The sequence below is a fragment of the Pinus tabuliformis genome, chromosome 9 (assembly GCF_031772625.1).
Source record: "Pinus tabuliformis cultivar Carrire ecotype Pingquan chromosome 9, CPIR1, whole genome shotgun sequence".
Taxonomy (NCBI): domain Eukaryota; kingdom Viridiplantae; phylum Streptophyta; class Pinopsida; order Pinales; family Pinaceae; genus Pinus; species Pinus tabuliformis.
The window spans coordinates 1333749659-1333772703 of NC_142307.1; the positions used below are offsets into that span (position 1 = coordinate 1333749659).

At 39.7% G+C, this 23045-nt stretch overlaps 2 pseudogenes across 1 annotated transcript in view; both read left to right on the plus strand.

Annotated features, from left to right (window-relative positions):
* The first annotated feature begins 2502 nt into the window (after nucleotides 1-2502).
* LOC149153440 (beta-ketoacyl-[acyl-carrier-protein] synthase III B, chloroplastic-like) overlaps nucleotides 2503-23045 on the plus strand; it is a 69220-nt pseudogene continuing 48677 nt past the window's right edge. Inside the window, exons 1-4 of the transcript XR_016263354.1 lie at nucleotides 2503-2805; nucleotides 2903-3306; nucleotides 3714-3862; nucleotides 4599-4735. The product of XR_016263354.1 is annotated as a beta-ketoacyl-[acyl-carrier-protein] synthase III B, chloroplastic-like (transcript). The remainder of the gene's footprint in view (nucleotides 2806-2902; nucleotides 3307-3713; nucleotides 3863-4598; nucleotides 4736-23045) is intronic.
* Nucleotides 16833-18717, plus strand: LOC149153441 (uncharacterized; annotated as a pseudogene).

Consider the following 23045-nt stretch of genomic DNA (forward strand, 5'->3'; position numbering starts at 1 on the left):
ATAAACTATTTAGATTTATTTTTAAATATAATTTATTTAGACAATTTTTAATTAATTAATTAATTAATTATTTTTTTTATACTAAAAACATTAATATTACATTTGAAAATTTATATGTTTATAATTTTTAATACAATTTTTTACATAATAATAACAATAATTTAATTTTAAGAGATATAAATATAATATTATATGATATTGTATTTAAAAATATCTTAAATTGAACTTTATGATTATTATATGGCATATTTTAAATATATAATTTGAATTTTTTTTAACTTTATAAATATTTAAATTAATTATCAATTACATAAAATATTAAACAGCTTAACATATATGATGATGATGATGATGATGATGGTTAACGTCCGCTGAGACCAAACATTGGTCTATCAGACCTAAGGAAACAAATTATTTATTTTGATTTAAGATTTTATTCCTATGCTCAAAAGGTTTGGAGAGAAACCTCCCGAGCTCACTATAATTTTGACATTGTAAAAGGCTAGGAAGGTCAGTATTGTAACAAAGATTGTGAAACTGAGATCTAATGTGGTTGTACGTGGGACACTCTAAGAGGACGTGGTTTTCATCCTCGATGTTCCTATTCTCACATATATGGCAGATCCTTTCCATCCATGGTGTTTTAGGAACTGTCCAACGACCTGTTTCACTATGGGGCTCATGAGAATTCGTTCTAATTTTTGCTATATTAATTTTCTTCTTCGAGCTAGTTAAAATAAAGAGATACTTTTGATCTTCTAGGGTGGGGTTGATGACCTTCTTATAATAACTTAATTTTCTTTTAGCCACTAAATCTTTCTCACACCACATTTTTTCTTTGAACTTAGAAGTAACAATATCTTTAATGTTATTAATGTTTTGCAATGCATCATTCTCGTTGATCTCCCAATAGTTTAACCAGGCCCTTGTGTCTTTATGCCACCCCCGATTGAGCCTTAGGTGGTTTTGGTTGGAATTTAAAGCTAGCTTAGGAAGTCTATGATTGTCTATGTTATTGAGTTTGTGCTTGTACAACAGAAACCTAATCATCGCTAGGCTCTCAATAGGGGAAAGACCTGCTTCTATAAGGAGAATAGGATAGGGTGTATTATTTTTAATTTTCAGGTTATAAGTTATAAAGCGTTTCTGGATTTGCTCAATCTTTCTCCATGATTCTCTGGAGATGCTGCAACCCCAAACCTCATAGCCATATAAGATAATAGGAGTGACTAAAGTTTCAAAGAGGAACTTCTTTTTATCCCACATTATGAGGTTTGCTGTTTTACAATTATTTTCAAGACCAAAATAAGCTTTCCATCCCCCATTAATCCTTTTCTCAATGCTATGGTTCCAGTTGAGCTTGTGATGAATATCAATTCCTAGGTACTTGTAAAAATAAACTTCCTCCTAGTTATTATTGTCATACATAAAATCAACGTAAGTGTCCTTCTTGGATTTGATAATCATAACTTTTGTTTTGTCAGTGTTAACAGTCATACCCATGGTAGCGCAGAAATCCTTAAGAAGTCTGAGTTGCTTATCAAGATCAGATGAGCACCTTGCGAAAAGAACAATATCGTCAGCATAGAGAAGAAGGATGATGACTATCTCAGCTAAGATCGTGCCATCACATCCTGCTTCCTCTAAATGGCCTTCGAGCTTATTGATGTAAATGCCAAATAGGGTAGGGGAGAGGGGGCAACCTTGTTTAACTCCGATGTTACACTTAATATCTTTCGACCACCCCTCATTGCTCTTTAGCTTGGCAATTACATTCTCGTATAACCTTATAGCGGCAGCTCTCAACTCGAGAGGAACCTTTAGCTCTTTTAATCTATTCCAAAGGTTATATCTAGGAATCGTACTGAAAGCCTTTCTAAAGTCCACAAAGCAACAAAATAAATTGGATTTATCATTACGACATTCCTCCGCAATGATCCTAAGCGTAACGAGGTGGTCTATTGTTAAGTGATGCCTTTTGAAACCTGCTTGGCCTTTAGCCCGCTTACCTTCACTTTCAAGCCATATGCTTAACTTCTTTTCCAAAATACTACCATATAACTTGGCTAAGAGAGGGCTGATCATAATTGTCCGATAATTAGAGGGGTTATTTGTATCTCCACTTTTAAAAATAGGGATAATGAGGCTCTCAGTGCAAGGTTTAGGGAACCCTTGCTTGACTGCTTGATTGAAAAGCTTGTGGATGTGGGGGATGAGGACAAGACCTCCAATTTTTAAGATTTCCACCTGGTAACCTTCAATATCCTTAGCTTTCCCATTAGTGAGGCGATTAACCCCAAATTTAATGTCTTCTAAAGAAAAAACTTCTTTCACTGTGCGTAGAGTTTCTAAATTATCCATGACATTTAAAGATTCATAAAACTTTTTAAAATACTTTATACTTATTATTATTATTAATATATATATATATATATATATATATTTGTTATTAATAAAAATAAGATGCATTTTCTTTTTCACTCCTCCACTCGGGGACATGTTGTAAAATTTACAATGTTTAATCCAACACGCCAGGTATTTTACAATGTTTAATCCAACACGCCAGGCCGATACATGTCGATCATGGTAATATTTTGCCACTATCCAACAACAACAGTCTGCAAAACCCCTCCCAGAAGTTTGTCGTCTCCACATTACAGTTGAGCGACAGATAAATGGTAATAGCTTCAGGCGAAGGATCACGATAAAATACAAGTACAAGAAAAACGCTCCGTAAATACTTATGGAGGCTAGGGTTTCTGGCTTGATTCGACCTACACAGGGTTTATTCAACAACACTTACAGGTTAGTATAATTTTCACCCTCTCTTGTTGCGAACAAAACATTTGATTTTATGCATTAATACCGTCTGATATGTTCTGTGTAAATCTTTAAACTCCAGAAGCATAAAGACCAGCTTTGCAACACAAACCTTACGTCAACTCTGAGGTGGACAATCTTTTCATTAATTTCATTGGAACCATGCGCATCTCTAGTCCCGCCATTATTTCTGCTATTCGGCTCCGTCTTGCTATGATTACTGCCTTCAAATTTTTGGGGAATCGTAGCTAAATTTAGAGACTATATGGCCAGAGCGTCGTACCTGCCCACTGGTTCCTGTCTGGCCAGGGAATCGAATTCCAAACATCGTATATCGTTATTCAATAGAGAGATTTCGGGGATAGCTGTACGTGTTTTGTTGAAGGTTTCATCGACGAGTTGTGTGCGCAAGGGCGTTCGATGCGCTGTTGCGGAAGGATTTCATGAAACCCTTGGGGTATCGAGCTCGGCACACCGGCCTCGCAGGTATTCATTTACCTCGATTTTGTTGAGAATTTGCTGGTTTTGGATTGCAATTTTTCAATATATATCTAAAATTGCTACCTTTGCCTTTGCCCTTGCACTTTTTAAACAGTAAATTTTATCCTGTGTAAAAATTGAAGTCACTTTCTTTCTCCTGTCTATAGAATCAACTCTTTTTGTTGGAATGACATCGGCTATTTTTGAGGTTTTAATGGTCAGAATACAGTAACAGTTGGCTAGAGAATCTTTTGAGAAGTTGCTGAGAGAAATCTTATGGTCGAGATCTTCCTTTATAAAGCACATTAGATATCAAAACGCAATGGATTTCTTCGTGGGTTGGTAGACATCAATTAGGTTTGTTATTAATCAGGATATTATAATTCTTATTCTTCTTTATGGGTTATGTTCAGAGTTGTTGGCAGAGGTTCGAGATTGATAGGTTCTGGTTCAGCAGTGCCTACACTTGTGGTTTCAAACCACGATCTTTCTAAACTGGTGGATACTTCAGATGAATGGATTTCTTCTCGTACAGGGATCCACAATCGACGGATTCTTTCAGGCAAGTTATCATACTTCATATATGTAGAAAGAAATAAAGAAATTATTTTAACGTCCACGAAGCTAAAGATATTCTATGGGACAGATTGCTTCTTCATCTGCTTGATGTATTCAGCCTTTTTTTCTGTGAGGCTTCACAATAAATGCTCCCAGCTTCTCAACAAACCCCTCGCTAGATAGATAATCCCAAGAGCTAGCTGCCAGCATATCTGCATAACTTTCTCTGTTGTCTTTGAAGGCCTCACATTCTAAAATGAAATGTTTTTCTGTTTCCACTTTTCCGGAAGAACAAAAAATGCATACTCTTTCCTCCCACACTTCTTTTGGCCTTTTCCAGCGCCCTATTTCACAACAGAGTTGATGAGAATTAGTCCTTCACTGAGCAATAAGAATTTTGGCTCTCCAAGAGATATTGGCCTCTATGTATGCTTTTGGTTGATGATTATGAGTGGGATTAAACACTTCAATATAATACTTTTTCTTTCTTCCTAGCTCCTTATCTCAAGTACGTTTGTGGAACTATAACAAAAACTTTTATCTCTTTGCTGTTTATGGGATACATGTTCAAACAAATACCCCATTTACTAAAGATCAAACACATATCGACATACATAGGCCTGATTTGGTATTTATTGCAGTTGATGAAAGAAAGTTTAGAATTGATATTTTTTTGGATACTAAAAAAAGGCATGCCAAAATCTGTAATAAAATGTCATTTAGCTCACTTTGCTTTGCAGGTGATGAAACACTGAGTGGTTTAGCTGTAGAGTCATCTAGAAAAGCCCTTGAAATGGCGAAAGTCAATCCAGAGGATGTTGACTTGGTTTTGATGTGTACGTCTACTCCAGATGATCTATTTGGTGGTGCTCCCCAAGTAAGCATCATATGATATGTATTTGATCTATAGCTGAATAATTATCGTTAACCTGGCTATGACATTTTAATGTCATTGCACTCCATATTTTTGTGTTTTCCCATGTTTCAGCTTGGTTCAAATTGTTTGAGTTGACGTTTTCTATAATATGGGAGCTACTTGGACTAGAGAGAATATGCTATATCGTTAGCATTTTTATGGGCATTTATCAGTTATAGAATCTATATCTGATGGTATCAGATTTTATTGATATTATAGCAGTTAACATGGAGTTTAGATGCATTTCATTGAGTGGCGACCCAATTTTTTTTATTCATGTATTGATTGGCTTGGTGAGCAATTTCGTTTGTCTAGGCTAATCTCAATTCAGAGGTGCTGGATTTTGAAATTCTACCATTCATAATTTTGTTGATATCAAAACTCCTCGTATTGCTGTGTTTTTTTGTTTTGAGATGTGTTTGTAGCCAACATTTGGGCTTTGTTGTGATAAATTTTGTGTATAATTTGATATAAGGGGATGCCATTAAACTCATTATCTTTGTTGCTTTGATTAAAAGAGAAGCATCCTACTAACCTAAAAATGAACCGTAGTGACATTGACATTAAGTTTGAAGTTCTGCATGCATTGTTTCGTTCACTTGTCAATGCTAGTTTCTTCTATAGGGAATCGCTTTGATGTTGGGTTGTTTTGTTATTATTATCATTTTAATGGCTAGAAATGTGTCTTGAATTCATGTAAGGGTTTCCTTGGGGTGTGCTGAAAAGCCTTGGAAATAGGCACCTGGAGGAGCAGGTAAATGCAGATTTGATCAAGCTTATTCTTAAAGGAATAGAAAGGGATATATGGTGGGAAACTGGAGGCCAATCATTTTGCTTAATGTTTTGTACTGTGTCAAGGTTTGACGAGGTTTGATCTATCATCATGGTCAAGGTCTGCTGTCAATGTCTATTCTACCCTTATGTGCTACAGTGTTGGTCACTTCACTAACACTGTTGTTTTGTCTTGCCATAGTCTTCAAGAAATCTGTTTATTCACTGCTGATATGGACATGTGGATGCAGCTTACAAAAATACTACCGTGATGTGCTCATGCCGAGATAGTCTTCAAAATTATCAATAATCAATGGTGGTTATGACTTATCAAATTATCAGTTATGATACATGGATGGCTAATAGTAAAATGCATGAGAATTCTCTTCTTTTGTTTTGGATTATAAACTGGTAGTTCTACTCCTGTCATTCCTGAATGGTTTTGATTATTGACTGTTTTTTTTTTAAATTGTCTCTCTTTATATATATCACAAAATATTTTTTGTACTTGCCATTTCCCTACTGTATCTGGATCCCGGCATTTCAAAAATTTGGCAAATCTGTATCCAGATCCGTATCTGTATCTTGCTGAACTTAGAATGAAAGTTATCTTCGCATCATGTCACCATCTAGCCATGCATTCCCAAGCCACTTTCTCCATTTGTTATCAATGGTGGGCTAAGAACTAAGGCTGTTGCTGCCTGGTGGGTACAAAGATTGAGTCAACTCTTTGCCTGTTAGGATTAGGTGTACTGTGTGCCATAATCACCCTCATGCTTTGGATGGCTTGGGATTCCAAAGGGATCCCTGGCAGGATAAGTAGTGGAGTCTTCAAAACTATGGTTTTCACTGTCATGTCCACTTCCATTTCTTCCTATTTCTTCTTGTATTCGTTTTGCCTTGCTGTATTATAGCTTTCAATAGCAGTTTGCATGTCAGATAATTTGGCTGTGTCTTTATAGAAATGTTTAATTTTCCCTGGTATATTTGCTAGTTGTTGTTTCGACTTTCAGTCTATGTATAACCACTGCCCCACCAATTTCCATGGGACAATGGTTGCATACCATTTCATCCCCAATCATTTGGCACTGGTTCCATGTCGGATCCTTTTTGTGTTAGGAGCCATGGCATTTTCTCTACCACAAAAATAATCTGCAAATAAAGCCTTACACTTAATTTCTAGATTTTTTTAGCAAACAAACTCTTAAGAGAAAGGGTTTGAAGAATATTTGTACATACCTTTACAAGTTCCAAGTTTTCACTCCGAATCAGTTTCAGGAGCAGATCTGAATCAACTGCAGGAACAGATTGAATTAACACCTGGAATCAGCAAAAGAGCAGCTTCAAAAACCAGTGTTGCAAACATTTTGATTATTGCGATGTCATGGTATTATTGCAATGTCACAATTTTTACCCCAAAATGATATTATTGCCGGTAAACAGCGGGGTATTTTCATTCTCTAAAATATCATGTAAATATCTCAATATTATCATGAGATTCGGGAAAATATCGCCCTGCTCATCGATTGACGGGCATAAAGTCAGTTTTTTGTGTTTTTGAATAATTTGTATTTTTTAATTTTGCCAATATTTTGTGATATTTTCCTGATTTCGCCAATATTTTGTTTTCCAGACCCTTGGTGATAATTTTTCTGACATGTTGTTTACAACATTGCCAAGAACACAAGAAGCACCGCAATCAAATCCTTCAAATCAGCACTCCAAGTTTTAATCCAAATCAGATCCAATAATAGATCCAAGAAGCACTCCAATCAAATCTTGAGTGCTCCAAATCATCGGATGTACCTCTCTGAATCAGCCCGAGAAGTACTCTGAATCAGCACAACAATATTGTTGAATCAACGCTCTTTGCTGCTCAAATGATCAATGAGAAGGTTGTGAAGCAAATTGAGGCGGAGAATGATTAAATAGATGAGAAATGAGGTTTGTGGCAGTTTTAGGATTTTTTGTATGTTTATTTTATTTTTCTGGGGTTGGGGCTGCAATGGTACATAATTTTTCAAACTGTCTGGTTTGATTGGTTTTGTCCCAAACTGGCTGTTTTGGGAAAAGGCGATCAATTCTAGTTTTCATGGGCTGGTTCTGACTGGAAATGCTCAAAACAATACCAGAACTATCTGATTCTAGTCTGGACTCTGGATTGTCCATTTTCATATTTCAATAACACTGAGCTGAACATGGCTCTAAAGACGTTAACTACACAAGTTGGTGGTAAAATGTTTGACATTATGCTTTGCTATTCCTGTGTCTTTCCCTCCCCCTTCCAAAAAAAAAAACCTCATACCTACTGATCTGATGTTTCTTGGAGCAAGGAAATGTCCCTTTGTGCGATACCTGAGACTTGCTGACCATACCCGAGACATTCTTGGCAAATTTCAGGGATGTTCCAGGCATGTCTGGTATAAGTACTTTTCCTAGTAAGAAGCGATAATAAATTAATAAAAGAGATATAGGGGGAGAAAGAGATATAGGGGGAGGTCTTATTGATAATTGCTCTTACCAAAATTATTTTGTTCAGGGCTGTGAGGGAGCATCCCCCTCGAATCAGCTCCCGAAGTGCGCTCCGATTGGAAGCAACCTTGGGAGTGCACTCCCTAAAAATATTTGCAGTCCCTGCACTGTTGGGAGTGACTTTTAAGGTTGAGGAGCGATACGGGACCGATTGCTCGTGTAAAAAAAGAGGTGCAGGAGTGTTTTTGGAGGGAAGGGAGGGGCCAAAAGAATAAAAGGCCTCCTCCCCCCTCACAATGTATCATTTTCATGAGAGCGAGAGAGATTGAGAGGGCTCAAGGAGCTTAAGACAAAGGAAGATTGAGAGGGTTTGAGCTTGAGGAGCTTGCAAGAGAGATTGAAGGCTGCCATTTGAAAGAGCTTGGGAGATTGAAGGCACTACCATTGGAGAGCCAAAGAGGTAGGGTTTAATCCCATTCTTTATTTTTCCATGTAGCATTTGTGTTTTTTATATGTTGAATGAAAGATATTATCTTCTCCTACTTTTTCCCAATTCCCATTCCTCCTTCATTTTATTGCAAGCAAGAAAAAATAACTCCAAACACGATGGATATATAGCTTGACATTCTCTTATTGGTTCCTTTTTTTATTATGATGGTGTTGGGAAGTAGAAGAAGAAGTGATGAAGAAGTGGGTAGTGGTGGATTAGGAAACCTTGGAGAAGAAAAATACCAAGAGGATGTGGAGGAGGAGGATTGCGAGTGGAGATGATGATGGAAAAAAAAAAACCAAGGTAGACCAAACCCCCTAAAGGTAATATGTTACTAGGCTTTCAGGAGGGAAAGGGGGTGGAACCACTAAATTTACATGCCCCATTGCAAAATCACTTACATAGGTTCATACACCCGTGGTAGAAAGCATCTTTGAGTGAAAATGGCATGGGATGGAACTAAGCAAAGAGGAATCAAAACCTGTGGAAGTGTGTTAGCACAACAAAGAGCCAAATACATAAGGGAAGAGGAGGAAGCCCAATACAAATCTAAAAGATCAAAGGGTGACTTTGAACATGACACCAGTAGCCCATAATCACAAAGAGTAAGAACTCCATTGACATCCACCACCCCTGGTAGTGGATACAGAGGCACATGCTATGAAAATTTGAGAATCCCCTGAATCACTACTGTAGCAACTGATATTACTTCTCCTACTTGTTAATTCATGCAAGTTATTTACTGTGTTCTATTGTAAATATCGAAGCAAATACAACTACAATCTTCACAACTTAAAATTAACATGCGGAAACAAGAATATGAGCAAGAAAGAATTACACAACACATTACAACGTTATTTTTGGACAAATGTCCCAGGAAAAACCCAATGCGGGAAAAAAGGTGCAGCAACTGAGGGTTTGTATTATTAAGCAATAGTTTTCTGAATACAATCTTTGGATGCCTTGCTAACTATCCAATATAGAGAATACGACTGACAAAAGATTAGTGAGAAATACCTTACACTATCACTGGCGATCCCAACTGACCCAACCACAGAATGGCTTGTCCCTCGCTGCCTCTACGCAGTCGCTGTGTAGGCCTAGCGTCATAGTTTCTAGGGACAACGTCACCCCTTTTGCTAATTGATTTGCCTCTGAGAGTTCGGTTATGTCCTCCCGGTCTCACACCCCGACTTCCGGCTTCAAAAATCGACCTCTCTAGAAAAAATACGGGTCTCCTCAAGGCTATGCGTTGCCTCTGCGTTAGCCTACGCTGCCCAACGTAGCCTCTGTGATGCCTCTCCTAGATCTTTGTCTGCCTCCTCTGCTGAGTACTCTCGGATTAGGAGAAATCTCCAATCGGAACTATCCCTGCCCCTTACTGCAACAAATCACTACGAACTTCTCTCCGACAACTGTTGTGTTGCTCTCTTCAGAAATTCGATCTCTGATTTTTCATTCCATGTATTTTCCAAATGCCCATCAAGCCTCCTCTTATAATCCTTTTGTTGAGAACCAACAACCTAGATTAGATTCTAATCAATGGCTTAGATCATTTTGGCTTGATCCTCGTCTTCTTCTAGAAGTTTCACCCACAGTTAGATTAATACCCTTTAATATTTTTAATTTCCTAAGTTTAGAGTTAGGCACCCATTAAAAATAATTAATTATTTTAATAAAACTAATTCCAGGTGGAATTTCCCAAAACGATTTCTTGGTATTGTGGAATACATGTCCAGGCCTCCTTGCAAATTTTGAGGCTTAGAGCACATTTGATACTACTAGAAACCAACACTCCCTCTTAGCTAGGAATGCGCTTTAGCAATGCACGCTGCTAAAGCATCACCCTGACTTTGTAACATCTCCATCGGCACTGTTGATGTTTGACATCGCTGCCCACCAACTACTGTGCAGATGCTATATCTGTACTGCTGCTGACACTGCCACTGTCAACATTGCATCTGTACTACAACTCCCTCTCAAATTTTGCGTCTGTGCTGCTGCTGACACTGCCACTACCAACACTGCATCTGCACTGCAACCTTCTCCAACTGTTCTAACTACAGCTAGCCTCTGCGCTGAACCTCTGAAGCCTCTGCGTTGCTGCTGGTTCAACTCTGTGCCAGCTGCACTGTTGCCAACTTTAGCTCTGCGCTGCTCAGTCTCTGGTGCTCCTAGCCACTGCAACTATCACTTTGACACTCCTTCGCACCAACCAACACTGGTCCATCCTGCTACTTCTGATCTGGGTTCCCGTAGTAAGGTATTGATCTGAGAGGTGGAATCCTCAAGGATCTTGCCCATCTGCAGTTCTTTCGAACTACAGTTCTATATCACCCCACCTCTGGGCAATCATGAAAACTCCTCCTCCTTGATCTGTGCGGATGCAACTTTTGTATCATGCTTCTCGTCTTTGTCTTTCTTCTTGAGAGGACACTGTGTAGTGACCAAATTCACCACACTGGAAGCACTTGATCTTCGAAATATGTTTCTTCTTCTTCCGCTACTCCTGGTGCCCTTTAGATGCAAGGGATGCATTCTCATCCTCCTCATTTGGCTTCGTCCCACTACTGGGGCTGCTACTATCAAGTTTGCACTTGACTAAGTCTCTCCTCATCTTCTCCTGCTAAAGAGCGGCCCACTTCCCTTCCCAATCTGGCAATCTCTCTCTGCCCAGGATGCTCTGGACAAACACTTTGCACTCTTTTGAGACTGAATTCAGGGCCAGCCTCACCATCTTGGTAGGCTGAGGTATTGACCCCACAGCTGCCAACGAGTCTCGGACCTCTTGAAGCTTCGTAAGGAACGGATCAATGCGTTTCCCCTTTTGCATCTGCGTGGATCTCATCTTTTGCTCCATGTACATCTTCCGTTGCTCGGAAGATCCTTCGTATAGCGTGGCCAAAGCTTCGCACATCTGCTGAGCAATATCCTTGCTGACAATGTGACACACTACATGATCGCTCACTCCGTTAAGGATCAACCTCTTGGCCTTCGCCATCTCAACCTTTTACTTCTTGAGCGGATCTGAATCTGCGGGTACAACTACCACACTGTTGACGTAGGTTTTGAGATCGTGCTCATGCAGAAGGCATGAGATCCTTGCCTTCCAGATCACATAGTTGGATGCGCCCTCCAACCAATTCTGATCTTGTAACCCATTAGCTGCCATCTCTGCCAACAAACTGTCGAACCACCTCCTCTCTCCTCTGTGCAGCACCAGGCTAGCCTATGCACTCCCTACTGGAGTTAGTAGATCAACTCCTCTCTGCTGCTGCACAGCGCTTGAGAAATCAGACTTCTTGGCTGGAAGTCCTTTGAGGAAGAATTCCCTCAAAAGTGTCTGTCTTCTTCCTTCTGACATTTTTCTGCACCAGAAACTGTTGCAGAAAGCTTGTGTCACACTAGAAAACTTCTTTTTGTTGAAGCTTCTGAGTTGCTCCCTCTGACACTAGCAAACTTCTATCTAGAAGTCTTGCCTCTCTGTTGACTCACTCAGAGAGAGCCCTTCCTCGAAAATTTTGCCCTCCATGGCCTGGACTGCGCAATCCCTATGGGGATTCGATTTGCTGCCTTTGCAACACTTTGACCGTCCTTCTCTTCAACTCTGGGTTCTTCGGCTCTGCTCTCTTGCTTCACCTGCAACTTTGATACCATGTGAAAATTCGAGAATCCCCCGAATCACTACTACAACAACTGATATTACTTCTCCTACTTGTTAATTCATGCAAATTATTTGCTTTGTTCTACTGTAAATATCGAAGCAAATACAACTGCAACCTTCACAACTTAAAAATAATATGCAAAAACAAGAATCTGAGCAAGAAAGAATTACACAACACATTACACTGTTCTTTTTGGACAAATGTCCCCAGAAAAACCCAATGCGGGAAAATTGGTGTAGGAGTTGAGGGATTGTATTATTAAGAAATAGTTTTCTGAATACAATCTTTGGATGCTTTACTGGCTATAAAATACAGAGAATACGACTGACAGAAGATTAGTGAGAAATACCTCACACTATCACTGGCGATCCCGACTGATCCAGCCAAAGAATGGCTTGTCCCTTGCTGCCTCTGCGCAACCTCTGTGCAGTCATTGTGTAGGCCCAACGTCACAACTTCTAGGGATAACGTCACCCCTTTTGTTGATCGATTTTCCTATGAGACTTCGATTCCGTCTTCCCGGTCTCGCACCCGGGCTTCCGACTTCAAAAATCGACCTCTCCAGCAAAAATACGGATCTCCTCAAGGCTCTGCACTGCGTTGTGCCAACCTATGCTGCCCAATGTAGCCTCTGTGCTGCCTCTCTCGGATCTCTTTGCCTCCTTTGCTGAGTAGTCCCGGATCAGGAGAAATCTCCAATTGGGAGTATCCCTGCCCCTCACTGTAAGAAATCACTTTGAACTTCTCTCTGCCAACTGCTACGTTGCTCTCTTCAGAAATTCAATCTTTGATTTCTCACTCGATGTATTTTCCAAATGCCTATCAAGCCTCCTCTTATAATCCTTTTGTTGAGAACCAACAACCCAGATTAGATCCTAATCAATGGCTCAGATAATTTTGGCTTGATTTTCGTCTTCTTCTAGAAGTTTCACCCACAGTTAGATTAATACCCTTTAATTATTTTAATTAACTAAGTTTAGACTTAGGCACCCATTAAAAATAATTAATTATTTTAATAAAACTGATTCTGGGTGGAATTTCCCAAAACGATTTATGGGTATTGTGGAATACATGTGTCCAAGCCTCCCCGCAAATTTTGAGGCTTAGAGCACATCCGATGCTACCAGAAATCAACACATGCATGGATCTCTTTAAGGCGTAGAACCATGTCATAATTCCTTGATCAAGGGTGTAGGGATGATGTGGATGCAAAAATTTTCCGGTTTCTCTATGCATGTGGGATACCATTCAATGTTCTTTGCTAACCTTATTGGCATAAAATGGTTTCCACCATCAATGATGCCCCTAAAGGATACAAGAGCCCTAGGTATGACAAAGCTAGAACAATGGGATTTGATCGTGAAAAGCCGAAAATAACAAATGCTTTGGGTAAATTCACAAATGTGTGGAATGAATATAAGGGTATCCATTGTATCTGATGGCTGGACAAAAATAAAAGGCAAGCCAGTGACAAATGTTCTTGGTGTGTCTGCTATTGTGTAATGTCCTTGGGAAATTAATTACCTAAGTGACAAAGTAGCCTATCAATCCCCACAGGCTATAGTCCTCAATAAGGGGGAAAACCCAATATATCATATGTTGGGCAAGTTTTTAGGGCAACTGGGCAAAGAAACCAAAATTGGGGTTTGGAGAGAGACCCCTCTAGGAAGTCTATAAATATGAGAGGGATGAATTCATTTAGGAGCATCAGTGTGGATCAATGTATTTTTGTTTTTTTTGTTTTAGCTTGAGGCTCTGAGGGTTTAAGACCCCTTTCCTCTTGTCAATTTGGGTGGTGAAAGATTCCACCCTAGTTAACACATTTTCTATTTTTCTTCCTCTATTCTGGCACAGGAAAATTTTCTAGGAGGATAGCGAGTTTTACGGTAGCCGATCTTTGTTTTGGGCAACAAGTTCTGAGATGACAATCTCTGTTTTTGTGCAGCGAATTCTATGATGTCTTCTTCCTTTGTTTTGGCACAAAGGCACCATCAGGAAAGCAACCAAATTCTCTATTTTCTGGAAGAGGAACAAAGTTCGTTTTTGGTTTGCTCCTTTGTTCTGGGCACAGGGTGAAATTCCTGCGATAAACAGATTCTTGAAGGCAATGACTTTAGCTAAGGTCGAATTCTTATTTGCCTCTCTACGACTTGGATTGGAGTCAAGTTGTGGCTAACGACTGGACAAATCGAGCCTTGTAAAACCTATGAATCCATTCGGTTTATCATTTTGAGGCAGTCACACACTTTGAAGATCGCACAACAATCTTGTGACAAATCACAGTTCTAGTAGATCTGGTGACAAACCAAAGCTCTGAATGCACACGTGGACCTGTATAAGTGCCAAGTCTAGATATTTGAGATAGGGGGTGAGCACAAATCTGCGTCGACTTGGGTATTCACAGCCATATGAAATTGCTCTGACAAATAAGGGTTTTCTCCTAGATAAATCACATTGTCTAGCGTGAATAAATAAGTTCCTGTAATTAATCTGTGTCAAAACACATATTTTGAGGCCAAACAACGTCCTATATGAAGGGATTCTTAGCTAGATCGACCCCCCTAAAATAATCCGATGACAGAGAATTCAGAGCTGTTTAGATGGTGATCCTAGTTCAGCTACAATTCAGAGCTGTTTAGATGGTGATCCTAGGCCCCTGTAGCTGAACGAGATCTTCAGAGCAGACACAAGGGAGGCCCACTTCACAGGTCCAAGGCTTTGTAACAGTGCGAAAGTGAGTATTGGGAAGTGCGAGGGTTCTAAATAACGCAGATTAGAAACTGTGAGGATCACCGAGCCACTTGAAGAAATCGAAAATATGTCAAGTCGTCAACCTAAAGAAACCCAGGGATTCTGGATAGAATAGGAGACGTTGGGCTAGTGTCATTGTTCTAAAGTAAGTTTGATTGGTGCAGGTTCTGAAGCAGTTTGTGAAGGAGATTGTAAGGTGACCAGAAATATGGAAGTTGGTGATTAACATCCTGTAGCCGAATTCTAGATTTTGGAAGTATTTAAGTGAATACTAGATATGCATATAGGTGGAATTAGGTCACTAATGTATAAACATTTGGTTATTTTTATGTAACTCTCTGATGATTTTCATAACATGAACAATGATATTATTATTGGATGAGCAATGATATGATTGTTGATGACATTTAGTGTATTGTGTTGATGAATTTATATTGAATGAAAAAAAAGAAGGTTTTATTGGAAACCCTGGATAATTGAAACCCTAGGTCAACAATTGCCCTAGCATATTACAATGGTGTCAGAGCAAAAATCTTGCCAGTTTGGATGGTATTTAAAAATGGAACCACCAGAAGCAAATTTTTGGCAAAAGTATGCAGAATCTTGGAGAAAGCTAGAAGAGTAGCAAGTAGAGACTTTAAGGAAGATGGAAGAGAAACAAACAGAAAATAACAACAGGCTGGAAGAATGGAATAGAAGATTAGAAGAATATAACAAAATGCTACAACATCTAAGAAAGAAAAAATGGGATGACTTCTGGAATAGTGGCAAGAAAAACAAATCAAATGATGCTGCATCATAAGCCCGAGCATGAAAGACAAATTGTAAGAAAAATTGAAGCAAAGATAAAAGCATGGACATGGCTGTATCCCTTGAAAGAGAATATAAGCGATCAAACATAATTATTTGAAAGAAATGAAGATAGTGATGGATTGTCCAATCATGGAATGCCAACTTTAGCTGCCACAACTAATGCACCCCTTGAATGTGAAAAAGGAAAGTATCTTGACAGTGAAGGTGGTACAGTTGGTAGTGACTCTTCTGTTGGATCAGAGGATGGGCCACTGAATGGAGAAAAACATCAAGAAAATCTGGGTGTCGAATTTCTGAACTTGGGCTCTAATCTGGATGATAAGACTATTGAGGATACTGTAAAAAAGTTTTGAAAGATTTTGATAGGGATGCTGGCAAGCAAGAGTCTGGTGGAGAGCTACAAGAAGAGGAACCTATTGATAAAGATCCATGGGGAGGAGATCACCACTCAATTGAATCTGATGATATTGCCTCACAAGTGGATACTAATCATACACTACCAGATCCTCTATATACTCCAAATTCAGGTAAAAGCTATGAAAATCTAAATCCAGTGAACCAGGCCTTAGCAGATGGTGTTATTTCGGATCTGCAGAATGATATTATCCTTGGAGATGATCATAAAGAGGGGCGTGACTTTATGAAAGGTGCACTTAGTGAAAGTATTTCAAAGCCACCAACAGTCCCTTATGATAACAGGGATCCTAAGTTGTCCTCTTCATCTGCTAAAGAAGAATTGCAATCATTAGAAAGAATGAATGCAAATCCTTTGTGCAGTAATGGTGATGCATTGAAGGAATGGAAAGAGAGAGTGAAGAAATCAGATACCAAATCTCAAGATGAAAATGAAGTACTGCTAGGCGTGCATATTCAAAAGGTGGATGATACTGCCACATTGAAGGTTCTTGAATGACAACCTGACTCGCATCATGATTCTCAACTTGTACATTTGCATCATGGGGGTTACTTAAGTTCCAAGCACAAAACTTGTTTAGATAAGCTGGAAATAGATAGCCACCCTAGACATGCATCAAAGAATGCCAATGGAAATCTTTTCAAAAAGGATGAAGGCGTCACTAGTTCTGGTAAACTGGAGATGTCCAAAATACTGGCAGGCCATCACGTTGAAGGACATTTTGGTATGCATCATGTTGATAAATGCATCCCAAGGACACATGAAGATGTTGGCAATATTCACATAGCTTCTGAAACAGGCTCCCTTGGAGGAATATCTGAAACTACTGAAAGTACTACAAGAAGCAAAATGAATGTAACTGTTGTAATTGCTTTAATGTCTGCAAATGAAGCAGTGGTGGATGTTTTCCCAACTACTCAGTCTATGCCCAATTTAGATCGGATGACTGGGAAGAAGATAGTACTAGAAACAAGTGTTGATGAAATTAATTCAATACCAAACATTCTCCCACAGACTGCAATAAATTTGTGTCTTAATCAACTGTCTCTTGAAAGGCAGGTTACAATGAATGATGACATGCAACGACTTATTGATCCAGTGAAGGATGCCTCTAGAGGTCTAGCTGATGTTATTCATGCTTCTCGTCATCATGAAGTGGATGGAATCAAAGATGATGATCAAGCTAGAAATGCAGATAATGCAGATGAAGAACATCACGAATCAAAGGTGAAAAGAAGGAAGAAGGAGAAAATTCTGGGGTCAAGTTTTCGTGTTGTGGGAAAAGAAGGAAGAAGGAGAAAATTCTGGGGTCAAGTTTTCGTGTTGTGGGCATTGATATGACAAGCTACCTTATACAAAAGGATGAAGGTTGTGCACCCATGAGACATTGCCTTCACTAGTTCTTTGTGGATCAATATTATGAAGAAGAACCTTTACTCTGCCATGTGAAGCCACTTTTGTCCATCAAATTTGCAGGTTTCCGCTTTAGTACAACTGAGAAAAATGGAATGCTGGATATTGACAGATCGATCAACTGGCTGATCCATGACCTTAAGAGTCAAAAAATTGGTAGAGTCTACCTGCCAAAGACTCGGTGGTTCGCATGGGAGGAAGAAATGGGAGAAGCTTAACAGAATTGATATTCAACTTTTTGCTCTAGCTAATGTATATGTTAATGATGCATTTGACTCATGGCAGCCTCATGGCTCCACATACCATACTGTGAAATATATTCCCTCATATGCAGGACCATGCATGCAGGGCAAACTTTATCATGTGCAATCTGTCTTGAATCCCAACAAGCCCTTTGTTGCAATTGTTGTTGGTGCAAAGTATGATACTAAGACTGGTCCATTAAAACAAAAATACAAAAAAAATGGTAATTTGGTTCTGGGTGGTCTCATTTGCAATACTTATCTATGTGATAAATATGGAGTTAAAATTGTTGATGTCGAGGAATCAGATATTGAACCTGCAAAAGAGCTGGTAGAACAAAATAAGGCGTAGGAAAAAATTCTGGAATTGCAGGTTCTGGTTGAAACTGATACTCTGGATGGTAGATTTGAAGGGAAATTTATAGCAATTGATGTCAAGGGCTTTGCTCCTGGCCAGACTTACAAGTATGTTGTTGATGTTGACCCTGTCTCATTTGAGAGAGATGAGATTAAACAAGCAATGAACTCAGTAATGTCAGTGTTTGTTAATGATGATGATGTGATGAGACTCATACCACATTTCTAGCATGGTACAAGCAAAATGGATGAGGTCATTGATAAAAAACGTTGTTTGAAAATTCTTTGGAGGTGGTAATACCATTCAGATTTTTAAAAGCCATCATACAACCCTGTATGAAGTTGCATTGAACAATATCAAATACTATTTATTTACAGCCTGTAGCACTGTTTTGAACGTTATTGAAGTAGGGAGACAAAGGGGGCATCAATGGAACTTGCCATTGCTCGAGGACAAGCAATGTAGGGAAGTGGGGATTGTAATGTCCCTGGGAAATTATTTGCCCAAGGGACAAAATAGCCTATCAACCTGTGTAGGATATAGTTCTCAATAAAGGGGAAAAACCCAGAATATCCTTATGCTGGGCAAGTTTTTGGGGTAGTTGGGCAAAGAAACCCAAAATTGGGGTTTGAATAAAATTTACTCAATCAATTTAAGAAGAAGAGACCCCTAGGAAATCTATAAATATGAGGGGGATGAATTCATTTAGGAGCATCCATGTGGATCAATTTATCTCTGATTTTTTTGAGCTCGAGGCTCTGAGGGTTTTAAGACTCCTTTACTCCTATCAATTTTGGTGGTGAAAGATTCCACCTTAGTTAACACATTTTCTATTTTTCTTCCTCTATTCTGGCACAGGAAAAATTTCTAGGAGGATAGCGAGTTTTGTGATAGCCGATCGTTGTTTTGGGCAACAAGTTTTGAGATGACAATCTCTGTTTTTGGACAGCGAATTCTATGATGTCTTCTTCCTCTGTTTTGGCGAGAAAATGATGAAATTTATTACCAATCATAGCAATACCCATGGGGTTTTCCATAGTCACTCAAGTTTGGAGATATTGAAGCTTGGGAAGACTAGATTTGCTAACTATTACCTCACCTTTGTTGATTTTCTAAGATACCTGCTAGAATTAGGTTTTTCTTCACCTGATAACTACTTCAATGATCAATTAAAGATTAGTTTTCACATAGCATTAAATTCCATATCATTTAGGCAGTTATACAGAAGAAAAACACCAACTAATAAACATGAAAGAGCAGTAAAATAACCATGAAACAATGATACTAGAGATGCAGAATTTAGGCACATAACCAAGGCAAAACCCACAAGGGGAAAACCCATAAAAGTTCTTATGAGAGAGAGAGAGTTTCCAAATTCATCAATGCATCATAAATAACAAATAGCAGTATAATAACCAAACCAATAACCAATATCATGATGAAGTGCCATGTCAAAATCCAAGTCCCTGAAATTTTGACCCTCCCTAGAATTTCGGCCTTCTTGCAATTTCGCTGGATCAGAGATGCATGAGATCAAAATGATGTGTGCAAATGAGGAGAAATGATCTCCTTTATATAGCCTTCAAGGGGGGGATGAATGTGAATTCCTAAACTGGAATTCCTATTGCAACAACTGATGATATTTCCCTACTTGTTAGATTTACATGAACAAGTTATTTGCAGTTTCCTATGACAAATATTGAAATATATACACTGCAGCCTTCATTTAATTAAATTATTATGTGGAAACAAGAGACTGGGCAAGAAAGAAAATACAACACAATTGACACTGTTATTTTTGGAGAAATTTCCCCGGAAAAACCCAATGCCGAAAAATCGGTGCAACAACTTTGAGGGGTTATTATTATTAAACAGTAGCAAATTTTGAATACATCTCTGAATACCTCAAGGGTTATTCAGTTACAGAGAGAGAAATACTGGCAGAAATATTTGTGAGATTACCTCACACAATCATTGAGAAAAAATTCCAGTTGATCCAGATACTGGATGAGGTGCTTCTGGAAGGCCCTACGCTGCCTCTGCACAGTCCTCACGCAGTCCCTGCGTCAACCCCTCTAGACACTGTGTCACCCAGCAAACTAATCGATTCGCTAACCGAAGTCACTGCTCTCAGCTTCTCGGTCTCACACCCAGGCTCCCGACTTCTGAAACTGACTCTTCCCAACAAAATTTCGGACTCTCTCTCACCCTCTTCGCTGCCTCTGCGTGGCCATTCGTGGCCTTGTGTCAGCTTCTACGTGAGAGTTGTTGGATCACTATCTGCCTCTCTCTATTGATGATTCTCCGGCTGCGAAAATCTCTCTCTCCGGATGCTATCCCTACCCGTCAACTGCAAGAAATCTCCTCGGTCAAGACTTCCTCCTAAGAACTTCTTACTTTAGAAATTCGATCTCTTGATCTCTTGGTGTGTTTTCCAAATGATCTTCAAGCTCCCTTAAATAATCTTCTCCTTGACATTCAACGACTTAGATTAAAAGCTAATCAATTGCTAAGATCATTTTAGCTTGATCCTTGTCTTCTTCTAGAAGTTACACCCACAGTTAGATTAATACCCATTGATATTTTTAATTTCCTAAATTTAGACTTAGGATCCTATTAAAAATAATTAATTATTTTAATAAAATTGTCTCTAGGTGGAATTTCCCAAAACGCTTTATGGGTTCTTTGGAATACATGTGCTTAAGCCTCCTTGGAAAATTTGAGGCCTAGAGCACATCCGATGCTACTCCAAATCAACACTCTCTCTTAGCGATGAATGTGTGCTAGCAATATACGCTGCTGCATACTGCTTAGGCTCTCAAGCATCGTCCTCTGCGTCGCTGATGTCTCACATGCTGTCCACCAACTGCTGCACTGCTACTGCAACTGCATTGCTGCTGACACTGCCACTGCCAACACTGCATCTGTACTACAACTCCCTCTCAAGTGTTGCATCTGTGCTGCTGCTAGCACTGCCATTGCCAACTGCTACTGAACTGCAAACTGTTGTTGCTACTCTATGAGCAATAGAAAAAAATCCCAAATTACTGAACTAACTTTGTTCAATATGATACCACGTGAATGGTGGAGCCTTACTGTTGCTAGTCTCTGCACTGACCCTCTGAATCTACCGCACTGTTGTTGACCTCTACTCTGTGCCATCTGCACTGTTGTCAACTCTGCTCTGCGCTACTCAGACTTTGGCGCTTCTAGCCACTGCAACTATCTCTCCAACACTCCTCAGCTCCATCCGACACTAGTCCATCCTGCTACTGCAAAACTGGGCTCTCGTAACAAGGTATTGATCCAAGAGGTGGACTCCTCAAGGATCCTGCCCATTTGTAGCTCTTTTGAACTACAACTCTAAATCAGCCCACCTCCCTCTTGGAGGTATCTCAGCGGTCATGGCGAATTCCTCCTCTTAGATCTTTGCGGGTGCAGCCTTCAAATCTTGTTTCTCATCCTTGTCCTTCTTCTCGAGAGGAGACTGAGTTGCGTAGTGATCCATATCACCACACCTGAAAAACTTGATCTTCAAAACATCCTTCTCACATCTCTGCTGCTCCTACTGTCCCTTCGATGCAAGGGCTGCATTATCCTCCTCCTCCTTGGGCTTTGACCCACTGCTGCTACTGCTGCTGCTTCCGTCAAGTTTGACCTTGACTAAGTTTCTCCTCGACTCCTTTTGTTTTAGAGCTGACCATATCTCATCCCAATTCGGTAATGCTGCTCTGCCTAGGATACTCTGGATAAAGGCATGCCATTCATCTGAGACAGAATTGAGGGCAGTCTAACCAACTTTGAATCCTGAGGTGTATGCTCCGCAACAGATAACTCATCACGGGTTTCCTTTAGCTTTGTGAGGAATGGATCCACATGCTCTCCCTTTTGCATCTGAGCAGATCTCAACTTCTGCTACAAGTACATCTTCCGCTGCTTGGAAGATCCCTGATATAATGTGGCCAAGGCATCCCACATCTCCTTAGTAGTCCCTCTGCTAGCAATGTGACACATCTCGTGATCCTCGACTCCTTCCAGGATCATTCTCTTGGCCTTTGCCATCTCAGATCTGTACTTCAATGGATCTGCATCTATAGGGACAACCACCACGCTGTCGACGTATGTCTTGAGGGCATGCTCATCTAGAAGGAATGACATTCTAGCCTTCCAGATGACGTAGTTGGATGCTCCGTCTAACCTGTCCTGATCCCTCAAGCTTCTGGTTGCCACATTTGCCAAAAGATAGAAAGTCGAATGACCTCCTCTCTCCTCTGTGCCATTGTTGGGCTAGCCTACGCACTGTTGATTTTTTGTAGCATCGGATGTGTTCTACCCATGAAAATTGGTGGAGAGACTAAGGCACATGAGATCTTCAAGACCCAGAAATCGTTTGGAGAAATTCCACCCAGATGAAGAGATATTAAAATAACTAATATTTTTAATGGGGTTCTTAAGTCTAAACCTAGGAAAATGTTAATGTTAATGTGTATTAATATAAAATGGGTGAGAAAGTTCTAAATAACGAGGATGGAGCCAAATCTAATCTTAGTCGTTGATTAGGGACTTAATCTCGACCGTTGAATCATCAACAGGAAAAGTATAAGAGGAGGCTTGAGGGTCAGTTGAAGATACACCAAGAGAGATCAAGAATTCGATTTTATGGGGCTGGGTTTGTTGAGGAAATCAAGTGAGTGATCAATTGCAACGAGGGGCAGTTTAGCAAGAGGTTGAAGAATACATATTAGAGAGGGAGCAGAGTGCCGGAAGAGGCAGCGCAAAGCTTAGGAGTGCTGACGCAGAGGCAACAAGGGTTGACACAGAGGACGCAGAGGGCCAAAGAAGTTGACGCAAAGGCTGTAGTGGTTGACGTAGAGGACGCAA